The sequence below is a fragment of the Neopelma chrysocephalum genome, unplaced genomic scaffold (genome assembly GCF_003984885.1).
Source record: "Neopelma chrysocephalum unplaced genomic scaffold, ASM398488v2 Primary Assembly neopelma1_65, whole genome shotgun sequence".
NCBI lineage: Eukaryota > Metazoa > Chordata > Aves > Passeriformes > Pipridae > Neopelma > Neopelma chrysocephalum.
This window is the reverse complement of record NW_020897722.1, coordinates 496,467-502,839: the sequence shown is the minus strand read 5'-3', so window position 1 is coordinate 502,839 and position 6,373 is coordinate 496,467. Positions and strand designations below refer to the sequence as shown.

The following is a 6,373-nucleotide window of genomic DNA, read 5'->3' as shown; positions in this document are numbered from 1 at the left end:
CCATCCCATCCCCATCATCCCAGTCCATCCCCTCTGCTCCCCATCCCTTCCTCATCCCATCCCATCCCATCCCACCCCATCCCATCCCCTCCCCTCCTCATCCCCTCCCACCCCACCCCACCCCCATCCCCATCCCAGTCCCAGCTGCCTGCTCTGTCCCTAGGAAACCCGCTTAAAAACCCGGGACAAACCCCACATAACCCATTGGGAGATGGCTGGGGTTGTGTCCCTTCCACCCCGGGGACCCCCTGAGTCTCACAGACTCCTGTGCTGCCCTAGCAGGAGGGGTGGTGGGGCCTCTGAAAATGTACTTTCCATATTTTCTTGGTGTGGAAAACTGGCTGTTCTCCAGGAGCATCCCACTGCTCCCTCTGGAGCTGGGACTGTTCCTTATTCCCAGGCAGGTGACTGCGTTTGGCTGAGCACTCTCTTACCAAGCAACTTCATGAGTCAACAAGCAGAGTCAGCTCTAGGGCTTTTCTCACCTCCCCTGAGCTCCCCTGTGAGCTCTGTGTCACCTCTGTGAGCTCCCCTGTGACCTCCCTCAGCTCCTCCGAGCTTCCAGAGGGGCTGCAGTCAAACCCTTCCTACTGGGAACACCACATGTTGAGCTTAGTAAATACATTGGAAATTTGGGGCTGAATTAAGTAAACAGCCTGGAAAATGCATGCAGCGTGTGTTATACACAGTGGCAAAGAAATCTTTCGGATGCGTGGGGCTTCTGCACAGTCATTTTGGCTGGGAGGGATCTTTAGCTACAGATTATTGGGAAGGGAATGACTGGGGGGACTTCCCAGGTGCCAGATCCTCTTGAAACCAGCCTTCTGATATGGGACATTACCAACAGACCTAAAACTTTCCAGAGGAAAGGTTTTAACCCCTTACCAGGCACAGCCCTGGGACTGGCGGAGAGCAAGGCTTGTGCCAGAGTAATCCTTGGGAGACACACGGTCCAGCGTGGTGGCTGGAGATCCAAATTTCTGCTTGCCCTCACTTTTCCTCCCCCAAAAGGGTCATTTCAGCCTGATTTGATGAAGGGAAAGATGTGTAATTACACATCTACATTTAGATGTAGTTTAATTAAAACAATGTGAAAGAGAGAAATGGATAAACTCCACCACCACCCCCTCCCTCCAGGGCTAGTCTTCCAACAGGATGTTCATCTGTTCTCACCAGTGACTTCTGCTCACTCTGATTCCTCCCAAACCACCTCAGCACTGGGAGCTCTTGACCTAAAACCACACCACTGGGCACAAGGCAGGCAGCAAATCTCATTATCCCATTTTTTTTGTGGGATGTGCTCCCTCCTTTCCCCTGGCATTGCTGCTCTGCCCCAGGACCCGTGGAAAGCCAAGTTACTTGCCCTGTGTCTCAGTGCTGACATCCCACCCTGCCCACCTGCCCTCAGGGGTTTCTCTGCTCAGCACCTCAGAATTAAGAGGATTTGCCTAAATGCCAGCAAAATTTTTATAGGGTTTACAAATTAAGTTTTTTGTAGAGCAAAAATGCAAAATAATGATTGAGCCCACCTGCCTGTGTGGTGTGGAGATCCCACTGGTCCCACTGCTGGTGCCTCTGGCTCCCTGGGTGTGGACATGCCACTCCTTGGTGGGATGGGATCCACCTCTTTGGAGATAAGATTCTAATTCCAGAAAGCTTCAGCACTGGCAGGAAAATGGTTTTGGAGAAAGAGGAAGTCATTCCTAGCCTTTTATTCTGCTCTTTCAAGATACAACTCATGGAAATATTTCCATGCACAGCCCAGCAAAGGGCAGAGCCACTGTGGCTCCAGCCTCCTCCATGGAATATTCCCAGCATTCCTGGTTACACAGCAAAACCCCAAAGCTCTCCCAGGCTAGGGTGAGCTCATGGTTTTGCATCAAGGGAATTCCCAATAATTTGGATGCTGTCAAGGCTGGTTTTGTGGCTCCTGGGAGAAAGCATCTGCAGCTGGGGAAGTGTCCACGCATGGAGCATCCCACCAGGACAGACCTGGCTGTTGCTGCTGGGAGTCAGAGGGGCTGTGGGCAGCCATCACAATGCTGCTGGTTTTCAGCTGATCACTCACACTGATTTGCATAGTCGTCAGCCCTAGGCTGACAGGAAGGAAGATCAGTGAGACCCACAGTGCAGGAAGGAGCGAGGAAAGAACTGAAAGAGAGAAAAGCCACTGGGCTGGAACTGGCAGAGGGTGGTGGGGAACCCAGACCCACCTTTCCCGGGTGCTGCCCCAAGCATTGCCCTGGCCACTGGGTCCCACAGGCTCCACGTGTCCCCCAGGGACCACCAGCTGGAGGGGCTTCCATCTTGTACCTTGACCTTGAGCATCCACTGAGGAGGAAGCAAAGTTTGGAGGACAAAGAGCCGAGCAGGGCACGGAGGGGCTGCGTCCTCCCGCTGCCACGAGGATGCCCTTCCCATGCTCCTGCTCCCACATGGAGCTGGGGAAGGCAGCACAAGGCCAAGGTAAGGTTTTGGGAGGGCTTTGGAGGGGTATAGGGAGAAGGGGAGGTGTCACTTGGTTCTCTCGTGTGGGGGGACAAGAGCCACTGAAATGGAGTCACTGGGCCAACGGAGCTGTTTGGGGAGAGGTTCCTGGGATGGGCAACATATGGTTAACTGCCAGCAGCACCCAGCAGGGCAGTCTGGCAGGGCATGGCCACGGGTGCTTGGCAGGAGCAGGTGGAGACCTGTGGCATGGTGCAAAACTGCACCAAAGAGTGAGGCAGGGTCTAGGAGCAGGTTGGGGAGCTGGAGCTCAGTGGGGACACATGGCCCTGCACCCAGGCTGGCACAGAGCCTGGGCACGCTGGGCTGCCTCAGTGCATTGGGCTTAATCCTGCCGTTATTTGAGCACTCTGAAGTTGTTATAGGCACTGCACCTCCCATAAATACAGAACTGCTGGAGAGAGGACCAGCTGGAGCATGGGCTGGGTGTTGTCACCCACTGGGATGTCACAAGCACCAGGGCTTTGGCCCAGCCCATGGAAGGGTTTTCCAAGGCCAGCCATGATTTGTTCAGAGCCTGGGAACAGCTCGCACAAAAACCGTCCATGTCACACGAAAATTTATTTCTGAGGCCGCTTTTTGCAGTGCTCTGTAACCCAGAAAGCTGGGGCTGACCCCGAGCAGCAAAGCCCAGAGGGTGCTGAGGCAGGTACCACATCTGCCAGCACCCCTGCAGCCCCAGGGCCAGCAGCTGGGATGGGGGCAGGCTGGCAGCAGCTCCTTCCCAATTTTCATGATGATATCCTGAGATCCTGCGGGCGAGAAGGGCAGGATCTGCTTTTCAATCAGCTGTGTGTCTATCCATGGAACAACGTTTGAGGAACAACAGCCAGCTCAGTAAATGCATCATCCTTCATTCTGCAGCTCGTGAGGTTCAGCAGTGCCCCGCAAGGGACCTCCTCTCTGAAATTAGCTTTTTAGCTGCTTGGAATCACCCGTAGATGGATTTTTTGCTTTTTCTTCTGGTGAGGTTTGAGGTTGGCACTGCTGGGATCCAGCCCAGGGGCCCTTCACAGCTCCTCACCTCCATGACTGGCTATTTAACCCCTGCTGTGTCTGGGCCCTGTTACTGGGGTTGGGGTTCAGAGAAACAAAAAACAAACCTTGCAGAGCTTAGATTTGACATAAAACAGATTTAGCAATAAATTTTGCTGGCATTAAATCCAGACCAAAAAAACTAAGGCTACGTCTGAAAGTCGTATATAAACCTAGATAACCAAGTTACCTGCAAGTCTGCAAGTGTCATAATTGGGTATAATGCTGAAGATACTTTATTGCTTCACTTAATTAATAGAAATTAATGATGTGAAATCTCTTTGATTCTGCCAAAAGGTGGCAGCCTGCGTCCTGGCATCAGGATTTGCTTTGCTCCGAAGGAATGGCTGGAGATGTTGGCTTGGGAAGTGTTTTCATGTATCTCACTGACCTCTGAAATAGGATCAGTTCAGGATGGGTATGTGGCAGTAAAAATAAATAAAAGCTCCAAAGGTGTGTTGGTAAAGGCCTCTGAGATTCGCTGGAGGAAATCCACTGTGCCAGGAAGTGGTGGAAAGGTCTGGCAGGGCTGGTTTCTCTCCATCCCTGAGTCTGGAGGAGGCAGAGCAGCGCTGAGAAGGGGCTGTGCTGACGAGGCTCCTGTCACCCCAAACTGGAGAGCTTTGCTGCACAGACAAACCCCACAGTGATGGGTCAGGAGAAGGCAACAACCAGGGTCAGGTTTCTTGTGCGTTCAGGGCACAGAGCTGAACTGGAGTGGGTGCTTCCCTGCTCCTGCAGGTGCTGGTTAATGATGCAATTTTTAGCTCATATAAAAAGCTTTTAAGCTTATTTCAACACTGTAGATCTGCCCATTTGCTGATGTTTTCCATATGTGGGTCCCTGCAGCCATCCAGGGGCTCTTGCCCAGCACTTTGGTGCCTGTCTAGTCTTGACACCGCTCAGCCCTTCCCCAGCCCACTGCAGCAGGTCAGGGCTTCAAGGCTCTGTGAGCTGGTGCTTGAGGTGCCAACCACTGTCTCCTGATGCTGCAGGTGAACCTGCTTACGAGTCCCTGGGAGGTGTCAACCACAGATTTCCGACTGCTGGGTGTCACAGCTTGATGCAGTCCAGGCACTGCTGGCAGCTGCTGTGACAGCTCCTGGCATGGCAAGGTCCCGAGTCCTCAGCAGATTCCCACAGGACAGAATGATGGATCTATCTCAGGAGAGTGTCTGGAGGAAGATCTGAGAGGCCAGGTAGAGCAGAGAGGCAGTAAATACCTGTTGTCTCCTGCTGTGGACACCTCTGAACTGCCCCTTCATCTCAGATCCCACGGTGAGCTGCTTTAGTCATGTTGGACTTCCAGGAGAGAAACTGTGTGTACATAATTAGAGCCAGAGATGAGCTGCTTCTAGGTCTGTATTCTTTGGTGTGGATGCCAGGCAGTTTGAATCCTGGGACAGGATGGACACAGTGAAAAGCACAGAGGCTGTTTGGGAGATAATTGTCCATGCTGGAGGTCAGAGACCCGCCAGCATGGTGGTTGTGGCTCCCAGGAACTGATTGGTTTTGGGCAGGGACACTCTGCTAACAGGTGTGGTGGGATGTGAGGATGGTGGGATGAGGGTTTGAAGCTGCTGGAAGAACATATCAGTGTTGACTGGACAGTCCTAGACAGAGGGATTATCCCCTGGGCTGGGCTTTGGGACCACACCAGGCGAAAAAAAAGTGTTAATGCCAAGTTCTTGCCAAGAAAATCCCCCTTTTCCCTCCCTGGGCCTTGCAGGTGCCATTCATCAGTTTGGCTGGGCAGCCTCCCACCCTCCAGCCTCTTGTCCTGGTGTCCTTGGGAACACAGGCAAGGCAGGGCAGACACAAGCCATTGCTGCATCACTGCTCCTCCAGCTGCTGGTGGGACACTTGTCCCCGCTTGATCCTGGCCAAGTGGTAGCTACACTACCAGGCTGAGGTGCAGGAGTGCAGGATTGACTTCTGAGGCACAGAGGAGTGTGGCAGAACATGACTCATGCCAGCAGCCTTGGAATGAGCTGGGTCATTCTGGAAACACCTGCAGGGGTTATAAAGCCTGGCTTTGGCTGGCCCCTACCCTTCAGACAGCTCCTGTGAGAGCTGATTATGTCCTTCACCCCCATAGGATGCAGCCTCCAGCATCCCTGTGTGGTTCCGGAGCTGCACCTGAAACTTTGCTACTGGAACCAGAAAAAAAATGGCATCACCTGTATTATTTCTTCTGCTGCTTTGTCTTCTGCTGTCATTCTCCTGGTGAGATGCCTCTGCATGAGTTGACCCACGGCTGCTGGTTTTTGACGTAGCACTGGAGGACACCACCAAATATTCCCTGGTGTTAGGGCAGGTTTCCCCCATCAAAGGACTTTTTCTTGCCAGCCACGTTTCAGAGGAAGGGCTGCAGGCAGCAGCAGGAACATCCTTGCAGGCAGCAAACCCCCTTTCATTCTGGCTGTGCTCTGGGCTGCATGGCAAAGATGAGAGACCTGGGCACTGCAAAGACTTAATTGAATTTTCCAGGCTGGTCAGAGGCAAGAAGAAGTAAAAGGGTGAACATTTTGCTGTGAATTGCTCACTGAGCTCCTTTAGTTGATGGCATCTTAATTGACTGGGCCACTGCCTGGGGGGTGAAAAGCAAGAGCAGCTGTCAAAGCCCTGCTCCTCCCTGTATGGAGAGAAGGCCTTTGCTGTGGGATCACCACCACTGCCAGGGGCATGTGGGGGGCTGGGCAGCCAGGGAAGAGCAGAAGGACTGGGGTTTCCCTCCTGGAGAGGAAAACTGTGAGAGAAAAGCTCAAACTGTGAGAGAGAAGCTCAGATCCAGCTCCGACAGCACCTCCCACCCCTACGAGGGATTGTC

At 53.1% G+C, this 6,373-nt stretch overlaps 1 protein-coding gene across 1 annotated transcript in view; it reads right to left on the bottom strand.

Annotated features, from left to right (window-relative positions):
* The window catches only part of NMRAL1 (NmrA like redox sensor 1), a 9,990-nt gene extending 5,637 nt beyond the window's left edge, over positions 1 to 4,353 (bottom strand). Inside the window, exon 1 of the mRNA XM_027683707.1 lies at positions 4,343 to 4,353. The gene's annotated coding sequence lies outside the window, so the exon portion shown is untranslated. The remainder of the gene's footprint in view (positions 1 to 4,342) is intronic.
* Between the last annotated feature and the right edge of the window lie 2,020 nt (positions 4,354 to 6,373).